The sequence below is a fragment of the Lepus europaeus genome, chromosome 6, assembly GCF_033115175.1.
Source record: "Lepus europaeus isolate LE1 chromosome 6, mLepTim1.pri, whole genome shotgun sequence".
Taxonomy (NCBI): domain Eukaryota; kingdom Metazoa; phylum Chordata; class Mammalia; order Lagomorpha; family Leporidae; genus Lepus; species Lepus europaeus.
In genome coordinates, this window is record NC_084832.1 from 118,551,738 (window position 1) to 118,574,512 (window position 22,775).

At 47.0% G+C, this 22,775-nt stretch overlaps 1 protein-coding gene and 1 pseudogene across 1 annotated transcript in view; one reads left to right on the forward strand and one right to left on the reverse strand.

Moving 5' to 3' along the window:
* Positions 1 to 22,775, reverse strand: part of ITPR2 (inositol 1,4,5-trisphosphate receptor type 2) — a 525,149-nt gene that overhangs the window by 195,934 nt on the left and 306,440 nt on the right. The gene's annotated exons all lie outside the window — the stretch shown is intronic.
* LOC133762606 (U2 spliceosomal RNA) lies at positions 13,600 to 13,688 on the forward strand (annotated as a pseudogene).

A 22,775-nucleotide genomic window follows, 5' to 3' on the forward strand; every position in this document is an offset into this window, starting at 1 on the left:
TTATTATATTACATTTTAACATGTAATCAATTTAAAAATGTTTTTATAAATTTATGCTTCTGCCTTCCATTCCACAAGGGTTTGCACATTCTGAGATTAACACATAATAGCTGTGCATGTTTATGGAGCACAACGTGATAGTTCAACGCATCTGCACAGCATGTGCTGATCAACTCATGGCCATTAGCATTTCCAACTCCTTGTCTTTTCAGCCCTCCAACTCCACTGTTAGAAGGTCTCACAGATTTAAAAAAAAAAAAAAAGTGAAAGCCCTTTTGGAGCAAAGGAAAACTCCACAGCAGCACCAGTTCTGCCAGAGTGCACGACCACTTTACCTAAATCCACAGACCCAAGTGCCTAAGCCCTGCTGGTCCAAGAGACAGAAGCACACGGCACACCATCTCAGCACCTTTGGTTCCAATTCAGCATCCATCGGACTCCAGTCAACATCAACTCCTCACCTGTGTCTTCGGTTCCGAACTTAAATCCCAGTTGGAGGAAAACGAGGGTAGAGTGCTTCAGGAAAACCAATTCCACATCATGAATTTTGATTGGTTCCCAGTGACTCCAGGACCCTAGTATGATAAATAACTTCTTTCCCAAGCCCCAATTTCACTGCACTTGCTGTGACCTTTTTCATCCACCCCAGATCTGCTTTTGAGAAAAGTTACCACAAGAGCTCAGCCAAGCAACATGGGGTTAATCCTTGATAGTTCCCAGTCCCTTATAATGATCAGCTACATTGTCACAAATAAAGAAAATCTGCTTAAGATCACCTGAACACCTATTGAAAATCCCTTCTCACTGCTGTCCCCATGCCCTGCACCAAATCATTACTCTATCAATTTCTTCAGTCACATTCATAGATCATGTCGTCAAATAAAAAAATAGAAAAAGAAAACTGCTGGCAGCCTTTTAATCAGATTCTCCAAAAACAAAATAGCAAAATCTATTGTAAAACAAAACCAAAAAAAAATTACTGCTAAATGTCTGTAAGAAAATATTTTTCAGTCGTCATCAGGGCTGATATATTTTTTTTCCCTCTCACATTATTTGTCCAGGTTACATAATGGTTAAAATTCTGCTCTTCGGTGGCATGGTGATGTGTATATAATGCAAATATCCTTGCAGGAACTACAATGGTAATTTATCAATTTGTGTGCAGCTAATCAACCCATTTGCTTTCTAGTATAGCGCAGTAAAAGCTTATCTCATGCAGACTCACGGATCCCTCAAAGCAACCTAATTGAATTTCAGGGCCAAGAGCATTGCAGGCCACGTGACGGGTCTCCAGTGGAGCACGGTGCCAGACACTGCAGGCGTTACATAATCACATGCCGCTGCTGGCAGAGCCGCCTCCGTGGCTTGGCAGCCCGCGTCTCCCCAGCCATGCCCTGCAGCTCTAATCCGCACAGAGTGTTCACATGCACAGTCACATGTTTTCTGCCTTTCACAGCACCGAATGGAACAGGGACCACTGCCTGACCGCTAGACAGGGTTCATTAAAGCCAGTCACCGAGGACCTGAGATTGTATCAGGTCAGAACACACAGGAAATAATGAGGCTTCTGAGCCAGCAACAGCCAAAGAAAACGGAAGATTGTTCTCTTCTTTTCTTATCCAGTGAGTAAGGACACACAATGCTGTGCCTGCTACTGCAGATGAATATCCAAACTGGGAACATGTGGGAATAATATACATACGACACTACATAGAGTAGAACCAGTTGTCAAACATGAGCTATTTCCTGACCTAAGCCACAGAGGGAGTCAAGAGTCTAAGACTCATATACTCAACACGTTATTTCCAGATTTCAATCAGAATATGTACAATTATGAAACAGTAAGCATATATAGTTTTCAAGTAATACTATTAGATTTTTAAATTCTGAGTTACTATATATATAGTAACTTATAATTTATATATAATACTTATAATTTATATATATATAAATATATATATATACACACCTAACCACTTATCCTTGTCTTCTTTCCATTGTATTGCTAATGTTGTGCCCTAACATAAAAATATCTCTAAAACTGATAATACAGTATTGCAATAAAAACTCCTATTTTTTTAATTTTCAAAAAATATACCAAACACAAGATTCTGGACTTAGACGCATGTCTGCAGATTCTTTCAAAAACAACTTCAGTCTATACCAGCGTTGCTCAATAGAACTTTCTGTAATGGTGAAAATGTTATTATGGAGGAAAAAATGAAAACAAAGGAAACAAAACAAACGAAAGCAAAATATTCAAACAATATTTTTTACTTATCCCAACATGTGTTTACCAACTCACCATATATTAAATTATTATCCAAATATTTACTTGAGCTAGTATGAGTTTAAAACTTATAATTATGAAATGTCAATTCAAAATATAGGTGAGACAAAAATAAAACATTTATCGTATAAAGCTTTAAACTAAGGAATGCTGAGTGGGATCAATCATTTATGAGATGGTGACACCTACTGGTGAGTTGTGGTATTGCAGCCTAGCTCTAAAGGCTCTGTCCATTTACCATCTCCTTGAAGAGGAAAGAAAAAAAAAAACTTTGAAAGATTAAAATTTAAAATACAAACATCACTAGGGCTGGCACCATGGCACAGCAGGTTAAGCCATGACTTGCAGCACTGGCATCCCACTGGGGCGCCAATTTGAGTCCTGGCTGCTTCACTTCCAATCCAGTTCCCTGCTAATATACCTGGGAAAGCAGTGGAAGATGGCCCAAATGTTTACGCACCCGCACCCATGTGGAAAACCCAGAAGCAGCTCCTGGCTTCTGCCTGGACTAGCACTGGTCATTGTGGCCATTTTGTGGAATGATCCAGTAGGTGGAAAATATCTCTCTTTCATATAAATAAATAACTTTTTTATAAGTAAGCATCAATACCACAAGGAGAACATGGGCAAGGAAGACAATGGCTGGCAAAAGCCACTCTCCATTCCTAAAGTTCCCACATCCAGTCTTCATGCCCCTCCTTCAACAACTCCTTCTGAACACTTTTCAGTTTGGGCTCTGTCACAGAAATAGAAATCCCAACCTGTTAAAGAGGCAGAGACCTAGAGACACACTGCAGAAGCTCTTGCTCGGGAGCTACGGCACTCTCTTGCTGGACTCTACAGGGCTTCTCCCAGTGCCACAGCCATAGGACTAACCTGAGTGCCATCCCCGATGAAACGCTTCCCTCCGTGACTATGAGGTGCACCCCCTCCCGGCAGCCTGCACCCTGCGAATTTATACCCTAGCACCACTGAAACAAGGCCTGTTCCACATGGACAGACTGCTTTCAACAGGTGCTCCAGGTACCCTGCTCACTGTCCTCGTCCTGAACCAGTTTTCCCTTGCCCTTAGCCTCCATGCTGTGAGGTTGCTTTTCCTGACCTTGCAGGCTGTTTTCCCTATACCTTGGGGCCCAGGCTGTCAGAGTCCCTACAAGCTGTGGCACTGGCACATCTGCAGTAACCTCCCGTTGCCTTCAAATGCCGTTTCCACCTGCCACTTAGACTACCCCCCAGGCCTCAACCTCCAACCTCAGACTCCAACGCCTGCAGCCTGCTGGGCATCCCCCTGCCCTGGAGCTGGACTCGGGCAATCTTCCCTGCACGGCACTGTGCATACTGCACATCCAGCTCTCTGCCCCCATCCTCAGTCCACCTGGACCTCCCTCCCCTTCTCCTTCACTCACACAAGCCACATTCTTTATCCACTTCACACATACTTATTTAACTCAAGTGAGTTAATAAACAAAACTCTTACCCTCGTGTAAGTGATAAGCATATGGAGAGAGAGAAATGGTAATGGGCCCGGCGCTGTAGCACAGTGGGTAAAGCCACTACCTGCAACATCAGCACCCCATACAGGTGATGGTTCAAGTCCCAGCTGTCCCGCTTCCCATCCAGCTCTCTGCTAATGGGCCTGGGAAAGCAGCAGAGGATGGTCCAACTACCCAGGTGCCTGCCACCTACATGAGAGACCCAGAAGAAGTCCCAGCTCCTGGCTTCAGCCTGGCCCAGCACTGACCACTGTAGCCATCCAGAGAGTGAGCCAGCAGATGGAAGATCTCTGTCTCTTTCTCTCTCTAAGTCTTTCAAAATAAATAAGCAAATCTTTTAAAAAATGAAATAATAAGTAAAAACAAAAAAGTAACTGCACATGTGCATTTTCTGAAATTTGCTATAGAAAACAGAATTCCATACTAGAGAAGAACAGGGGGAGTCACTGCTCATGGAGTAGCCAAGAGAGGCAGGTGGGCTGAGACTGCAAGGACAGAAGGAGTCTCGCACATACACGGTCAGAGGAACAGCAAATGCAAAACTTCTCTTTTTTTTTTTTTTAATTTTTGACAGGCAGAGTGGACAGTGAGAGAGAGACAGAGAGAAAGGTCTTCCTTTTGCCGTTGGTTCACCCTCCAATGGCCGCCGCGGTAGCGCGCTGCGGCCGGCGCACCGCGCTGATCCGATGGCAGGAGCCAGGTGCTTCTCCTGGTCTCCCATGGGGTGCAGGGCCCAAGGACTTGGGCCATCCTCCACTGCACTCCCTGGCCACAGCAGAGAGCTGGCCTGGAAGAGGGGCAACCGGGACAGGATCGGTGCCCCGACCGGGACTAGAACCCGGTGTGCCGGCGCCGCAAGGTGGAGGATTAGCCTAGTGAGCCGCGGCGCCGGCCATAAAAAATGAAATAATAAGTAAAAACAAAAAAGTAACTGCACATGTGCATTTTCTGAAATTTGCTATAGAAAACAGAATTCCATACTAGAGAAGAACAGGGGGAGTCACTGCTCATGGAGTAGCCAAGAGAGGCAGGTGGGCTGAGACTGCAAGGACAGAAGGAGTCTCGCACATACACGGTCAGAGGAACAGCAAATGCAAAACTTCTCAAGGGAAACAGACGATGCTCTTTCAGGAACAGAAAGGAGAGCCTTGCAGCACACCACTGTGGAGTGAGGGAGGGGGCTGAACAGCTGGCCCGAGGCAGACGATGCAGAGCCCCTCTGACTGATTCTGGTGAGAAACCAGAGTTTCCTTGCAATGCCGTGAGATCTGATCTGTGATTTCTAACAGGAAGGAATGGCCAGGAGGTGACAAACCATGGGAGCCGAGAGATGAGCCTGGAAGTCACGTGGCAGTTGGGCGAGAGATGACGACATCATCCTGGGCCAGGAAAATGGATTCCGACAGGGAGCTGGCAGCATAGACAGACCGCAAGGAGTATGCTGGCTGAGCGGCGTGGCGGGCAGTGACGCCGTTCGCTACTCACAGGGATGCAGTAGGAGGGGAAGGTGGTGGCAAAGCCTCAGTGCTTGGGTCTCAAGGCCCAGCTCAGATTCCCCTGGTCCCAAACAGCCCGTAGCGATCTGTTCCTGAAAAGTCGCAGCAAAGCTTACTTCTCAAGTCTCGAACTTGACGACTAGTTCCTAGGAAATGGCCTGTAGCCATCCCTAACCTGCCAAAAACGTCTCCAGTGCATGATGCAACACAGCGTCCAGCACCTGCGTAATTCGCTCAGTTCATGCTGTTCACACCCCACGTGCATTCTGGACTGGAGGACAGACTTCCTGTGGGCAGGACTTGGTTCCGTGCTTTGTAGGAAGCGTGCCTTTCGTAAGCGGCTGCTATTGATGTCTACACGTGTCACCAAATTCTGAAAATTCTGTCGAACATTACCAATCAAAATGGTTCTGGTAGTTGAATATTTGGCATTCTGAGCAACAAGAATTAAATGAATTTCTTTCCACTGAGGCCTACTGATAGACTTATTGCGATAAGCAATTCCAGATAATTAACTTGAAAAAGTTTTCTCTTGTCTTGACTGCAAGATGCCCATGCAAGTGGTTCTGCATCCCACAGAGAACAGAAATGACTCCGCACCAGTGACCATGGACGCAGGCACAGCTCAGTGGCAGGAGAGCACCATCCACGCCACAGGCTGGTTACTGTACTAACCAGACGTGCTTCTGTGGGAAAACGAGTTAGGACCTGCTGCTGTCATGTTACAAACCATCACGGGAGTGAGTTAAAAGTTAAGTTCAGGGGCAGGCAATGCAGCAGGTGAAGATGCTGCCTGGACCGCCTCCATCCGGCTCCATTAATCCAGCTTCCTGCTGATGCACACACCAGGAAGCAGCACGTGATGTAAGTGTTTGGGTCCCTGTGTACCACGGTGGAGGTCCTGGCTCTTGGTTTCAGCCTGGCCCAGCTCTCGCTGTTGCCAGCATTCGAGGACTGAACCAGTGGATGGAGATCTAACTGCCTTTTGAATAAAATGAAAATAAGTAATTTTTCTTAGATAAGATTATTTTGCTGCAAAAAAAAATGAAATCTATGCATAGTTTTTTTCTTAACATGCGTTTTCTATGAACTTAAGAAGACCCTGTATATATAGCAAGGAATACGCATATACAGCCTTTCTCACAGAGAAATGGTCTTAGCATAAAGGCAATGGAACAGCATTAGGTAACGAGGTGCAAAGGCCAGCGGAAGAGAGTCGCTGGGGAGGTGCCCTTCTCTCCCCCTCCCACGTGCCCCAGGAGCAGGAATTCCATCAAGGACACTTGACCTCTTTCTGCCCACTGGCTCGCCGCTCCCTGAGAAAGAGGCAGAGCCCACTCTGCTTGGTGAGTCTGAAAGAAGGAACAGCAGGCCCTAGTGATGCGGCTCCTGAGCTCTGCCTGGGCACAGAGCAGGTGACTTCTGGGCTGCTCCCTGCCGGGTGCACAGGAGGTTGGAGCAGCATGAGCAAACACAGCCCCAGGCCAGAAGCTGCCCTTCCCAGTTGGGTATCCCCATTTACTAAGCTGACATTGGACCTCGAGTGACTCCTGTGTGTGTCAACTGCTCCAAGCCTGAAAAGGGGGATGCCAACATTTAAGGGGGATTCTCAAGCTCTCACACGAGAATGTGGTTTGAAGAAGAACCAGGAAAAGTGTTAACTTTATGTTTTGGTCTACAGAGCTAAACACAAGGTGTTTATTTATTTGAGAGGGAGGGAGGGAGAACGGGGGAGGGAAGAGGCAGGAAGCTCCCATCCACGGTTCATTCCCGGGTGCCTGCCAGCCGGAGGACAGTAAATCCAGGACTCCCTGTAGGTGGCAGGAATCCAGCCACTGAGGCACCACCTGCTGCCTCCCTGGGTCTGCATTAGCAGGAAGCCGGAGTCGGGAGCTGGAACAGGGAGCTGTATCAGGGACTCCAACATGGGATATGCACATCTTAACTAACAGACCAAATGCCCGCCCCCAAAAAAGATCTAACACACTCTGTGCTCTGACAACACTGCATCTACCCTGGAAACACATGTAGAGGTCACCCCATCACACCCTCTTCCGTATTCCTCTGAAGTCCCTTATCCTAACAAAGCTCCCTGCTTGGAAACTGCATGGAGAGCTATCTGAAGTCCCATTTCAATGAAAACCGCTCAAAATTCCTCTCCCCAGCACAGAAGAAAGAAAAGTTAAGTTGTGGATTTTTCTTACGTTCAGGTTCACCACTCAGGAGATTCAGCCTCTCTCCCTCCAAATCCAAACCGCCTATTCTGTTTTAACACTGCTGTCATCTGGATGCTCGAAATAGCAGGCACACAGGACGCAGTTCCTTGGCTCAAATTCGCTGCCTTCGCTCTGTGTGCGTGTGTGTGTGTGTGTGTGTGGAGTGCTGGTGGGAGTGGGAAGTGTTCTGTGCCTCCCCACAGCAGTCCTGCGCTGCACCTGCTGCCTGCGTGAGTACGCAGGGCAGAAGTGTACAGCAGATTCCCTTGTCTTCCCTTCACAACACCTGACACCCCCAGGTGTCCAGCCACAACCCTTAGGGTTCCATCCACCAGCAAAACCTGCCCTCTCAAACCTCACTGAACGGAGACTCAGAACGCTACAACTTCTTCCCTCCGCGCTACCAAGCTGGTCCAGGCCGCCTTCCTGTCTCGCCCAGGTCACCGCAGTAACCTCTGTAAATTATCCCTGCTGCCCCCTTGCCTTTGAAACACATTGTACGCAGCAGACACAGCGGCCCTTGAAGATCACAGAGAAGATTCAACGTGCTCCTATGCTGAAACTTTCCCGTGGCTTCCTGTCTAGCAAGAAAAAGGCAAGGTCCTTCCTACAAAGGCTTGGCACAGTCAGGCCCCTCTCCGGCTCTCTGATCTCCTGCCCTAGTTCCACCTGACTCTCCTCCCGCTACGCTGGCTCCCTTGATGAGTGCCCAACTCAGGCCATCCGCGGGCACTGCTTCCTCTGCCCAGGGTATGCGCACGGCGGGTTCTCTCACCTCCTGCAGTCTCGGCCAGACGCCGCCACCCTGTCACGGTGACCCCACACAAAGGGCCAACCCCCGTCTCTTTCCATGCCTTGTGCTGCTTTCATACTGAGCAGGGAGCAACAGACTAATGCGTTAGTAATCAGTGAAGACCCTAGGGACCACACTGCCCGGTTCTAACACCGGTGCGTCACCAGTCGGTTCTGTCCTTTGGAGCCCAAGGCAGGCACTCCCTTTCTCCTTCAGTTTCACAGTCTGCAGAATGGAGACTGAAATACCACCATCCACAGAGGTGCCGTGAGGACCAAACACATCCATCAATCTAAAAACGACTCCCAGCACCCATGACCGTTCAATACATACTGGTCCTTACACTTTCTCATCACCGCATCTGCCCCTAACTCACAAAGCAGGGACCTTCAAAAAGGTCACAAATGGATTAAAAAGAGAAAGAAAGAAAAATGGATTAAAAGGGAAGTTTATACTGCTGCAAAAGTTTTGACATCTGTCATACAAGGCTCAAGAAATTTGTGAAAAATGCATACTATGAAAACCTATGCATGAATTTCAAATTTTTTGCACCAAAATATTTATGTTTTATTGGAGAAGCAGAGAGAGGGGCAGACAGTGTTCTCATTTGCTGGTTAACCATGCCCGCCCCAGACACATCGCAAATGTCCACAATGTCCAGGGTTAGGGCCAGGGCTGCGATCAGGAGCAGGGTACTCAATCCAGGCCTCCCATGTGGGTGACAGGGACTTAACCACCCAAGCCACCACAACTACCTCCCAGGGTCTGCATTAGCAGGAAGCTGGAATCAGAAGCCAGAACCATGAACAGAACTCACGTCCTCTGATAAGGAATGGGTACGTCTCAACCTGCACTTTTACTGCTACCGCAAGCATCTAAAGTTATCCATTGTCCTATGATGTTCTGGAGCCCCACTGTTTGTTTATTTGCTCGTCATCTGCTCATCCAACAAAATGTAAGCTCCATACTAGAACAGACCTTATTTTTTGTTGTTGTTGTTCCACTTTGTTTTCTTTCTCTGCTGTATCTTGGTTCCCGGCGCATGGTAGAAATTCAATAAACTTTCATTTTTTTGGCTTTACAATATGCGAGGCAGCTAGAGCCTGAACTTCAGTGTTCCTGAAAAGGAACCCACGTGCTTCAGAGTGATGTGAAGACTCTAAAGCCAGAACATGGAAGGGGAATCCGAGAAGCATGATACAAGGGACCTCGAAAGGCCACCTGGCCCGGCGGCAGATTTTAAGTAACCCGACAGATGGTGCAGGTGAGAACCGCAGGGCTTAGGATTCTCTAGCTAACACAAGACACAAGGGCAAGCCCCAACAGCCTCGACTAGTGCTCCTGAAACCACCCAAATTTCCTCAGATGTCACGTTTGGTCAGTGTGGAGTCAGAACGACAATCCTCATTTTTAATATTCACGGTTGTTCATAGTCAACAAATTAGAGGTGACACATCGGTTCTCACTCATGTGGGGTCACTGGACCAGACACCTTCTCAAAGACATATTCCAGGATTTTGGACATCTGAAGTCCTGACAGTGAGACACAGAGGCCACAGAACACCTGAAATTATTTGGGCCATTCTCTTGCATCCCTATTTGCAATTTGGAAATGGCACGGTTTCAGTGCCCACAGTGACAGCCTTCTGAAGAGAACAGTCCACTGAGATCACCTTCCCTGAGTCCCTGACACCTGCTCTTTCTTGACAAAGCAGCATCGGACTTAAGAAGAACACTGTTGTTCACTGACCCACCAGTAGGGGGTGTGAGCAACTGGACTCAACACACCCACTCTACAGTGTCTTTTTTTTTTTTTTTTTTTAAGATTTATTTCCTTTAAAGGCAGAGGTACAGAAAGAGAGAGAAAGGAAGGGAAGGATGGAGAGAGAGAGAGGGACAGGGAGAGGGAGAGAGAGAGAAAGAGATAAGTTTTCCATCCATTGGTTCAGTCCCCAAATGGCCACAACAGTATGGGGATGGGCCAGGCCAAAGCCAGGGGCCTGACTCTGTAGCCTGGTCTCCCACATGCAGGAGGCAGGGGCCTGAGCGGGAACTGTGCTGGGTGGGAGTTCTCTGAGGCCACTGCTAACCTTCCATCCTCCTCTGTCGGGGAGGCTCTCGAAGATCTGGACTCAGTTCTGGGTAGCAAGCTCACACTCATATAGTTTTGTCAGACACTCTCACAGATCTACATAGGACTGCAGCTTTAAGTTCAGGACAAGGAGAAATAAGTTACAGAATGATTTTTATTTTCTCAATTTTTGTTATCTTAATGCACGCTAATTTATAAACATTAAATCATAAAATTACAGTCAGCAAAGAGCTGATCATTAAAAACCAAAAATAAATATTTTTTAGGGTTATACCTTTTTTGACTCACTTAAGATCCAATTGCAGTATTGAATAAACATTTTTAGTCTTGAATACAGTCACGGAATGCCAAGTGTATTTGGTAAAAACCAATCAATTACAGTCAAGTGTTTTTATTTTAAATATCCCTAAGAATAGGAGAACAGATAGATATGCGGGAACAGAGCATGTTCCTTTCTGCATTTGGTCCCCTCGGGTTTCCATGAATATTGGACTTCCTGCTGCGCCTCGTCATTTTCTGCCCACCTAAGTATCTGGGGCAGTGTGAAGCAGAAACAGTGAAAACACGAGGCGTTTGAGTAAAGCTCCAGCAACTAACAGTGCACAGCAGACTCAGACAAGAGATTTGCACAGTACAGTTTAAAACCCATTTTTAACCATTGATTATCCATATACAGTGGCCATGTGCAATCATCTGGAGTAAAAAGTAAGTTTAGAGCCACTCGGCTGTGCAGACTGGTGGGTAAACATGCTCCTGGATTTCTTCCCTCCTCCCAGCTCTGTGAGACATCTGCAGCAATGTTCCATGCCGGTCGGACAGCCTCTCCATTATCACAACAGTGTACCTCAGCCTCATTTTTGACAGGTGGTATTTTCTTATATGTGTCTGATTTTCTGCTACCATGTTATTATACATCTCATGTTTCTTGCATTTTGCATGTATGTTTAAACAGATACCTGAAGAGTCCATGGAATCCCCCTGTCCTGTGCAGTTAGTGAAATAGCCTACCACCTGAGTATCAGGAGAAAAGGGAAACCAGCATCAAAACGAAAATGAGCCATAATCTTGATTTAGCTATGTAAGCAGTCACTTGCTTGGGGACAGAAGGGATTCCCTTATGATGTACCTTTAACTTCACTTTATGTCAGTGTTTACCCTTCCAGTGGCATGACAGGACTGGCTTAAAATGTTGTGAGCAAGCATTTGGTCGAGCAGGTAGGATGCCAGTTAACATACAGGTGTCCCTAAAGTTCAAAGCCTGGCACTGGCACCTGCTCCTGACTCCAGGTTCCTGCTAATGCAGACCCTGGGAGGCAAGCAGTGATGCCACAAGCAGTTGGTTCCTCCCACCCACGTGGGAGACCTGGACTGAGTTCCCAGCTCCTGGCTCCTGCCCTTGCCCCTCCCACAGGAGCTCACTTCCCTCCCCCATGGGCATTGTGAGCATCTGGGGAGTAAACCAGTGGTTAGGAGCTCACTTGCTCCCTCTCAAAAAAGTCAAAATAGACTAGTAAAGCTCTATACCTGATAAGATGATACTACCTTAAAATATCAGGCAAATATTCCATAAACCAAGACATTTACAAAATTAACCCTACGATGTGGGTCGTGCTCTTTGTGAAAACAACAAGAAATGACTACTTCATTGTCTTCCACTCAGCCTTCCCCAAAGGCACATCTCCAGTGACAAATTCTAAGTGCACATTTTGCTGTGAGAGGACCAGAACAATCAACTGACAAAGTGATAGCCAGAAGAATTCTTTAGTTTGTAGCAAAGAGAGCCGCAAGGTCACAACTGAAACTCGCACTGCTTCCCGATTGTGTTGCGACACAGCTCACACATGCTTGGCAAAATCCTGCGCTTCACGTTGCGAGGTGGCCAAAGCTAAGAGTTATTATAAGCAAGACTCCACCAAATGTTCAATGTGTTTTTCAGAAGCACTCAGCTCTACCTAATGTTCAATTCTATGCTCAAGCACCCATGGCTGTCATTCTCAGCATCACTAGGGGTTTTCTGCCAATTAACTGGTTCCTTTCAACGTGAATCTGAGATATGAAACAAGAGGAAAGCGAAACACCCTTTCTCTGTTTGTGCTGTTGGTTAAGAGTGATTTAAATATTAATGCTTAGCAGTGCCTTCTAAACCTGACTGTGGGTGCCAGCAATGTGCTCAGCACAGGGGGAGCAAACACAGCAAACACGCATGGGTCTCTCCCACGAGTCCATTAACGACTGACACAGTGGAGCTGGGACCTTATGGAGTCTGCTGGGAAACTCCTCCATTGATTCCTAACCCCAGGACGTCAGAACAGAACCATATTGGGATTTAGGACGCTTAAAGAGGTAATGAACTTAAAATGAGGTCACAGGTGGGCTCTAACTCAATACGGCTGGTGTCCTTACAAGAAGAAGAAATCTGAGCAGACCCATACAAAATGAAAGACAACTTCAAGACACAAAGAGAAGTCAACAGCAGGGCAAGGAGAGCGCCTGGACCACAGCCCTGCCCCTGGCCCAGACAGGCAGCCAATTCTGCAGACACGCTGTTCTCGGACTTCTAGCCTCCAGACCTAAAAGAAAAATTCACGTCTGATGTCTAAGCCACCCCTCTGGGTACCACGTCACAGAAGCTCTGGCCAACAAGGGCAGCTGGCATCCTCCCATTCCTTTCTATCTTTACACAGGGTGAGCACAGCAGGTCCTAGCAGGTGGCGGCTGCCTCTCTGACACAAGCCAATCAGGGGACCCAGGCTTGTCTCCAAATGGTCCTCTCCCTGGTGCCTGATCCCTTCATCCAGAGCAACACCGGTCCTGGCTGCTGGAGTCACCAGCAGGCCAGGCCCCTTCCTAAGGGAGCTTCACTTACTCCCAGAACTTCCAGACACTCCTGGAGTCGCCCCTAGTGTCGTGATTGCTCCTCTTCCAGGCCAGCTCTCTGCTGTGGCCTGGGAAGGCAGTGGAGGATGGCCCAAGTGCTTGGGCCCTGCACCCCATGGGAAGACCAGGAGAAGCACCTGGCTCCTGCCATCGGATCAGCGCGGTGCGCCGGCCGCAGCGGCCATTGGAGGGTGAACCAACGGCAAAGGAAGACCTTTCTCTCTGTCTCTCTCTCTCTCTCACTGTCTAACACTGCCTGTCCAAAAAAAAAAAAAAAATTTAAAATATGGACAATTTCCAGAGAATGCACTTGCCTGCTCAAATCTTAAAATATGCTTTACAATCACTTCTCGGCCTTTTGGCTAAGATCAAGTGTAGTACAACATGCCTTACAAAAAGAAAATAGATTAAATGTTGAACGGGTAGTTTACCAAGAAAAAAAGGGACACGATGGCTTTGGGACCAAATAGTCCTCCCTTCAGAATCACTATGTTGACATCACTGGCTTCCCAAGAACTGATGACTCTGCTCGCAGGCCTGAAGGTCACAGATTTCCTGGAAGCATTTTCATTCTTAAGGTGAAAGCTGTTTCATTAATTGTTTCATTACTTGAGCAATTAATTGAAGCAACTTATCATCTGCTGAATTACTGATCTCTAAAGGTGACAGTAAAATAAAACAGGACCTACTCTACATAACAAAAGGAAGTCCCCCAAAAGCCACAGGTAACCCTGAGAATGCTCTACCTGTGTGATTTAGAATAAGGGAGAGGCCTAAAACGTCCAGTGAAGCATTACCACTTTTTGGCGACACATGGGCTCGTTGTATTCTCCAGTGCAGGATTTTCAACGGCACGATTAGAAATTAGCATGTATCAAAAGCCAATGGACAACACCTTGGCTATGTGTACACCATTCAAAACCACGGTCCAAGTCTAAGTTTGATAGTTTCCAGCTAAGAAGGGACATCTTACCTACAATGGGACTAAATCTATCAAGGGCTCGAGGAAGCTGAGTGTAGCTGTCGTCCTGAGACACACTCACGGCCTGAAGTGAAAGGCATCTTTTTGCAAAATTAATGCAGATGCGTTATCTCAGTGGCAAGTTTAGTTAGTAAAGGAAAAGGAAGAATTCAAGTGGAAAGAAAAGCACTCACCAGTGTTTGGATTCGACATTATATCGCTCTCATGTTTAAAACAGGAATTTTTCACATGAAAAGCCTTGTTTGTTGTACTGTGGCACAATTATTTAAAGATGGTGCATGTGAACAAGAGAAGAATCCAAAAGAACAACTTGCATGTCAGTCAAGATTTCAAAGATTAATATTTATGAAAACAATCGGCAAACAACAGTCTGCGAGCCAAGAGCAAAACACGGTGCAGCAGATGCCTTGCGAGCGGCTGCAGACGATGAGTCGTCGCAGGCTTTCGCCCATCTGTTTTCTCAGCCCTCAGAAAGACTTCCTCAGCCGCCTCCATTCGGGGAGCACAGGGTGCCTGTGTGTACAGTCAAGGAGAAGCTTCTCCCGTGGAGGGGCTCGGAGCCAAGATTTCTGGCTTCGTTTGCAAAGAGGCGGCCCACACATTCAGGTGGAACAAGAACCGAGAGTCAGCCGGATGACCATCTAACTCGCTCAGTCTGTCCAGATTTTTCAGGAGCAACTGCAGGGGTCTTTGGTTGTTTGGCCCTGTTTGGCCTCCCTTCCCCCTCTTTTCTTTTTTTGGCAACAAGTTTCCATTTTCATTAGGACATACGCCTCTCCTCTCTAGGCTGTGGTTGGGACTCTCAGTGCCTCATCTTGGACGGCTGCTCAGCAGTCCATGGCCATGAAACCCTAGGTGAGTAAGTGGAGACAGGGAGCAAGCTGAGTCACAGGGCCTGATGGTTTTGATTAGGTCAAAGGACAGTCGTATGGGGGTCGCTAACCAAGCGAACCGAACAGGAAAGAGTTAAAGCCAGCGAGCAGGGAAGGCTGAGTCAGCAGCTGGAGAGAACCAGTTCCTGGTGATGAAGATGTCAGAGGTGTGATGAAGCCCTGAGTCTCTGGCTTGCTGTTACCAAGACCCTTCTTGGGGAAGGGGCCCTTCCTGAAACAGAAGCCCAGCGGTCAGAGCCCCCTCTGCACTTGCCAGCCTTCAGATCTGGTCATCCTCCCTCTGCTCTGGGCCTGGGGCTGAGCTCCACCAGGTCCCGTGAAGTATTTAAGGCACTGCCACTGCCACTGCCACTGCCACTGCCACCACCACCACCACCTCCACACCCACACACACATACACACACACACAGCTCTCTGCAGGACAATGTCCTTCAACCCTCTACATTGTGACTGCCTACAGCTGGTTCAACTTAGCAGGTGGGTCAAGTGACAAAACACGCAACGTGGAACTTGGAATATTTCTAGAACCTTCTTCCTGGATAGGACTAGTGAAGGCCAACATGCTGGCCTTGCAGACAGCAACGTCTACAGCTACTGCACGTCAGTCGGCCAGTCAGTCCACAGACTTACTGAGCAGTGTGTGCTAGACACTGGGGATGCTTTAGGGGAAACGACAACAGCTTCTGCCCTCCAGCAGTGCACCAGACTGTTGAGCGTGGCCGGGGGCGGGAGAGAAGACCTGCAAGGTGTGTACTCAGAGTCGCCGCACAGAAGGGCCTCTGGATACTGCTTCACCTTGGGCCGTGCAACAGACCCATCCTCGAGGAGTCTCTAACTCACGAACAACAGAGTTCACCTGGAAAACCTGCACAAGGCATGCCACGAAAGGGTCAACACTACCAAGACAAATGTGATTTTACAAAGGCCAGCACGGCTACAGGCTAGAGCAATACACAGTGAAGCTCATCAGCGAATGCTCCCAGGAAAGGGGTCTGGATTAGGCCTTGGTGGAAAGGATTAATGTGATAATTTAATAACACATTAATTTAGTGTGCTTTTCTCTTTGTTCTTTATCCTCTTTTAGCTTTATAGCATTATCCAAGCTTGTTTTGTAGTCACAGTACCATTTTTTCCTCCAACCATCATCAACTACCAAATGTTTTACACTCCTTTTAGAGGCGACACGTGCGGCCACTGCCCAAGTCGAGAGCAAATCTCAGAAACCGCCGAGGCTGGAAGTGCTATTTTGTCAGAGTTTGAAAGGGAAAGTAGAGGCGAGGCAAAGCTAAGAACTTTTTAGCTTTCTGCAATCATGAGGTCACAAGGACTATAATAAGTCTGTTGAAGTTAACAATTTGTGGCCTAACAAATGAGCACATTTCTAAAATTGACTGTTGCTTCTTTGCACATTTTAATCACCTAAGTCTTTTCCCCAGATGAAAACATAAAAGTTATACTTTTAAAACATATCTCTCATCATTAGATGACATGAACACATCTTCCTATGTCCCACCATTCAGTTACCCAGTTAACCCCTATGCATGTATGCGCACACACACACATACACAAACACACTACAGATAGGAATGATTAACATGGAGCACGTCTAAAACCTCATTATTGCTTCTTTAAAGCATCAGAGCATTTATACTGCAAAAAACAAATTGTACTCACTCCTAAAATATACTTAACAAAAATACTACTACAAAATGTAGCTGATACTAAAATGGAAATTTATTTTCCCTAGCAAAACAGTAATTATCAAATTCTTAAGCTACAGTGCACTCTAGGCAGCAAATTTCTACTTGAAATTATTTATTTGCCTGTTGGAAAATGGAAGGAGAGGATGCAGAGCAGGTGAGTGATCCCGCACTGCTGCTCCTGGTAACAAGCACCTTGGTACTATTCACAGCTGCCCCACAATGCCAGACTGCTGGGCCTGACTGGCACGCGTATCTCACGTGGGAGTTCAGCTGCTTGCTATAGGTCTGACAGTCTTTTTCCTGCTCCTCAAAATCAAAAACAAAAGATTAGATGCAATGATTTGTTTTTCTTCCTGAGGAAAACAATGTAGTCTTGTTAACGCAGGAGACAGTTAAAAAAAAAGGGGGGGGGGGCTAGTGGACATCCTAAATGTAACTCAAGGGAAGCATCATTTCTTCAAGATCTTTCTTCCGTATCAGTCCAGATATCAACTGCGACAGCAAGCAGCCACGTCTGCTATCAATGCTCTATGTGTAAACAGCACCTAGACAACCTGTGCACAGGTAAAGATCACAGCTCTCAGCTGGATGCCACATTCCCCCAGGGAGCGCTCTGCAGGCGGCATCTCACGTCACTCAGAACTTCTGCGTCTAATCTTCTGTTTCCAACAACACAGACTCCAGGCAGGATGCGGGGGCACTATCCACACCGAGCACGATCATGCTCTGATCCTGACCCCATAGGTCTGTCGACATACACAGCTATCGCATCACACTGTCCCCCATCAGGTTGGTCTAAAATGCTCATAGTTGGGGCCGGCACTGTGGCACAGCAGCTTAAGCTACTGTGTGCAGCACTATATCCATCCCATCTGGACACCAGTTCGATCCCCAGCTGCTCTACTTCCAATCCAGCTCCCTGCTAAAGCCCCTGGGTAAGCAGCGGAGGACTTGGGCCCCTGCACCCACGGGGGAGACCTGGAAGAAGCTCCTGGCTCCTGGCTTCAGCTTGGCCCAGCCCTGACTATTGCAGCCATCTGGGGAGTGAACCAGTGGATGGAAGATCTCTCTTTCTCAGCCTCCGTCTCCCTCTCTCCTCCTCCTCTCTCCTTCTTTAATTCTGACTTATAAATAAATAAATAAATCCTTAAAACGCTCATACCTTTCCTAAGCAGCTCCCTGAACAAATGGCCCCTGCTTTCAGCACACACTCAGACAAATTTTATCAAAAATAAGATTCCAGAACTCTGCATTTTACTTAGTTGTCTATCTGCGGGAAGAGCAGAGCTGTGATGACCAAGTCCTATTTGTAATGCGTTACTTAAGGGTGTGCACTCAGCAGCTGGAAAGCTTGGCTTAAACTCCTAGCTCTCTTCCATCTGTCAGACGTGTGGCCTGAAACGCTGCACCTCACTTCCTTCATCGGTAACAGGGGACAACAGTAGGGCACAGGGATGACGATTAGACAAGGTAACGTAAGTACACGGTGAGGGACACTGACACACGAAGAGCTCTTAGAAATCACACACACACACACACACACACACTGCTGCTTTACACTGCACCACGAGGGCTGGCTTCACGGTGCGGCAGATCAAGCCACCACCTGTGATGCTGGCATTCCGTATCGGAGCGCTGGCTCAGATCTTGGCTGCTGAACTGATAATGCAAGGCAGCAAAAGATGGCTCAAGTACTTGGGCACTGTCGTCCACGTGAGAGACAGATGGAGTCACAGGCTCCTAGTTTTGGCCTGGGCCAGCCCCGGCCAGTGACCATGTCGAGAGTGAACCACCAAATGGAAGATATCTCTCTCTCTCTCTCTCTCTCTCTCTCTGTATGTCTTTCTCTGTCACCTTTCACATAATAAATAAAAAATCTTTAAAAGAAAACCAGCCATAATAGAGGCAGTTTCTAGATATCTGCATTAGTACTCCAAGGATATACAGGATTCTAAATCAGGACATTTTTAAACTTTAATGTATTTATTTATTTATCTGAGTGGTATGCAGCAAGACAGAGAAAAGAGCGAAACGGAAAAGGAAAGATAGGGCAGGGGAGAGAGAAAGAGAGCGAGAGAGAGGGAGAGAGAGAGAGAGGGATCCTACTCACCGATTTACATCTCAAATGCCTGCAATGGCTGGCATTAGGCCAGCCACAAAGCCAAGAGCTGGGAATTCACTCCAGGTGTCTCACACGCATGGCAAGAAGCCAATTACTTGATCCATTAAAAGTGCCTCCCATGTCTACTTTAACAGGAAGCAGGAGTCAGGAGCCAGAGCTGGGGATGAATCCCAGGTACCCTGGCGTGGGATGTGGGCACTCTAACTGCACTCACCCCTAAACCAAGGATTTTGAGAACACTGAACTTTGCTAAAAACGTTTGTTGTCCTACAGACTATATGTGTGTCAATGACACAGAAGCAGACAAGAAAACACTCACAGAGGGTGAGCTGGCATTCTGCATAGTCACTTCCTTACAACATGAACAGAGTGATCGCGTGATCAGTTTCATGGGCTATCAGTGAACGGCTGCATCATCATTATCTTTCCTACTTCTAAAGTTCTTTTTTATTTTTATTTTTATTTTTTTTTTGACAGGCAGAGTGGATAGTGAGAGAGAGAGACAGAGAGAAAGGTCTTCCTTTTTGCCGTTGGTTCACCCTCCAATGGCCGCTGCGGCCGGCACATCTCGCTGATCCAAAGCCAAGAGCCAGGTGCTTCTCCTGGTCTCCCATGCGGGTGCAGGGCCCAAGCACTTGGGCCATCCTCCACTGCCTTCCCGGGCCATAGCAGAGAGCTGGCCTGGAAGAGGGGCAACCAGGATAGAATCCGGCGCCCCAACCGGGACTAGAACCCGGTGTGCCGGCACCGCAAAGCGGAGGATTAGCCTGTTAAGCCACGGCACCAGCCCTAAAGTTCTTAATCTATGAATTTTCTATATTTAGGATCAGAGCTTTCAGATATCATTAATTTTTATGTTTTATATATGTTTCTCCTTTTTTATAAGAAAAATAATTTGTAAAACTCTGTAAGTTTTCAATTTTTCAAAAGATTTATTTATTTACTTGAAAATCAGTGTTACAGAGCGAGACATACACATACACACACACACACAGACACACCTTCCATCCACTGGTTCCCTCCCCAAGTGACTGTAACAGCCAGGGTTGACCCAGGCCAAAGCCAGGACTTTAATTCAGGTCCCCCATGTGGGTAGCAGGGGCCGAAGCAATTGGGCCATCATCTGTTGCTTTTCCCAAGCCATTAGCAGGGGGCTGGATCAGAAGTGGAGCAGCCGGACACAAATTGGCACCCATATGGGATGCTGGTGTCGCAGGCATCAGCTTTACTTGCTACACTACAGTGCTCGCCCCAAATCTGTATTATCTATTTATTTGAGAGGCACAGAGACAGACATACACAGAGACACGGGAGAGGCATACAGAAAGAGAGAAACAGAAACAAAGGGAGAGGGAGAGGGAGAGGGAGAGGGAGAGGGGAGAGAATCTTTCATCAGCTGGTTCACTCCCCAAATACCAACAGCTAAGGCTAGGCCAGGTAAAAACCAGGAGCCAGGAACTCAACCTAGGTCTCCCATGTGAGTGGCAGGGAATGCGGCATGCCTCCCAAGGTGCTCAGTAGCCAGAAGCCGGAACCGGACGCACAGCAAGGACTCAAATATAAGCATCCTGACGTGAGATGCAGGTGCCTTATCCGGCTACTACATCACTAGGCCGTATGCCTACCCTGCTACACTTTCTAATGAAAAACACTGTGGAGCAGAAGATGAAAGAAACCAACAACAACAACAAAAAACTTCTTAACACCAAACCAGCCCTTGCTCACTGTTCTCAGTGACTGGTCACTCTCATTGGCCTACCCTTCTCCAATCCACTAGAGTTCTTTTCACCTCCACCACCACCACCTCAGGCCAACCTCCATTGGGACGCACTAAAATACACAAAAGCGTGGTGCTGCTCCTGTCAACATCACACATGAGCGGCGAGCTCTTTGTGGTAGAGAAGCTGTGGAAATGAGCAGAACGCCTGCCTGCAAGCACACAGAGCGTTAGAAACCCTCCTGCCTGCAGCCGTCTGGACCCATTTCTTCTCTTTCCCTCTCTAGATCTGCCAACACACGTTATTTTTCAAAAGTCCAAATGAATATGCATGTTGCTGTTGTCTTTAAAAGGTTTTTAAACATGATACCCCAAAAGAATACTTTCAAAAGCTAAATCCTTCGGGATCGGTGCTGTGGCACAGGGGGTTTTAGCCATGGCCTGAAGAGCTGGCATCCCATATGGGCACTGGTTCTAGACCCAGCTGCTCCTCTTCTCATCTAGCTCTCTGCTATGGCCTGGGAGAGCAGCAGAAGATGGCTCAAGTCCTTGGGCCCCTCCACCCACGCGGGAGACCCGGAAGAAGCTCCTGGCTCCTGGCTTCAGATCAGCGCAGCTCTGGCCATTGCAGCCATCTAGGAAGTGAACCAGCGGATGGAAGACCTCTCTCTCTGTCTATCTGTCTCTACCTCTATAATACTAGTCTTTCAAATAAATAAAACAAAAATCTTTACAAAAAAGTTACATCCTCTGTAAATTTTTGCTTTTCAATTAAAATTACTTAAATGAAAAACGTTAATGGAGTTTTTCTAAAATGCACTCAGGTAATTTTTCCCATTAAGGACTTTCTATACATAATGCTCACACTTTATCTTCCAATAAAAATAAGTCCGATGATTCAGCACTATGACTCCCAGATGATTTCCCAGATAGAGACACAGCAGGAAACTGAAATTTTCTTTACTTATATTATTCTTTCAGGAATTTGTAACATGTTGCCCACCTGCATCTTATCTGTGAGTCTTTTGGGTACAAACTAAACCCATAAAATAAGGAAGAATATTCCTAAGTATAATTAATTCAGGAATTATATTCAAAAGTATTACAAATCATGAACTTGTAAAAAAATAACCGATAGCACAGGTGTTCAGCCTAGCGCTAAGATGCCTGAGTTGCGGGGCTGGAGCTGGGGTGGAGCAGATAAAGCCGCCACCTGCAGTGCCGACATCCCATCCAGCTCTCTGCTGTGGCCTAGGAGGACAGTGGAGGATGGCTCAAATCCTTGGGGCCCTGCAATCGCATGGGAGACCCGGATCAGGATCAGCTCAGCTCCAGCTGTTGTGGCCATTTGGGGAGTAAACCAGCCATGGGAGAACTAACTCACTCACTCTCTCTCTCTCTCTCTCTGCCTCTGCCTTTCTGTAATTGCCTTTCAAATAAAATAAATAAAGCTTTAAAAAAAAAAAGGTGCCTGTGTCACATAACAGAATACGTGAGTTCAGTTCCTGGCTCTGGCTCCTGACTCCAGCTTCCAGAAAATGCAGACGCTCAAGTACTTGGGTTCCTGCCACTCTGGAGACCTGGATTGGGTTCCTGGCTCCTGGTTTTGGACCTGGCCCGGTTCCGCACCTAGCCATTGCAGGTATCTGGGGAATGAAATAGCAGCTGGGAACCTGTGTTCACTCATTCTCTCTCTCTCTCTCCCTTCCTCCCTCCTTCTCTCCTCTCTCTCTCCCTCTCTCTGTATCTTTCAGGCAAATAAATATTTTAAAAGCTAAAAAATAATTGACTAAATACCAGATAAATATATATATAATTATATACTGATTTATTAATATATTTCCTTGATCTAGCACACAGAGAAGGCTAACAAAGCAAGAAAACTTAAAATCTGACATATGTGCATTGCTTTAAAAGGAATTTGGTTCAACCAAGGTGCAAATTCCTGCTTCATTTCCTATTTTTAGGTTTTTACCAGCTTCTCTCTCTCTCTCTCTCTCTCTCTCTCTCTCTCTCTCTCTCACACACACACACACACACACACACACACTGCAGTTGTTAGGTGCTGTGAGAAACTGAAATATGCATTTGGTCTTCCTCT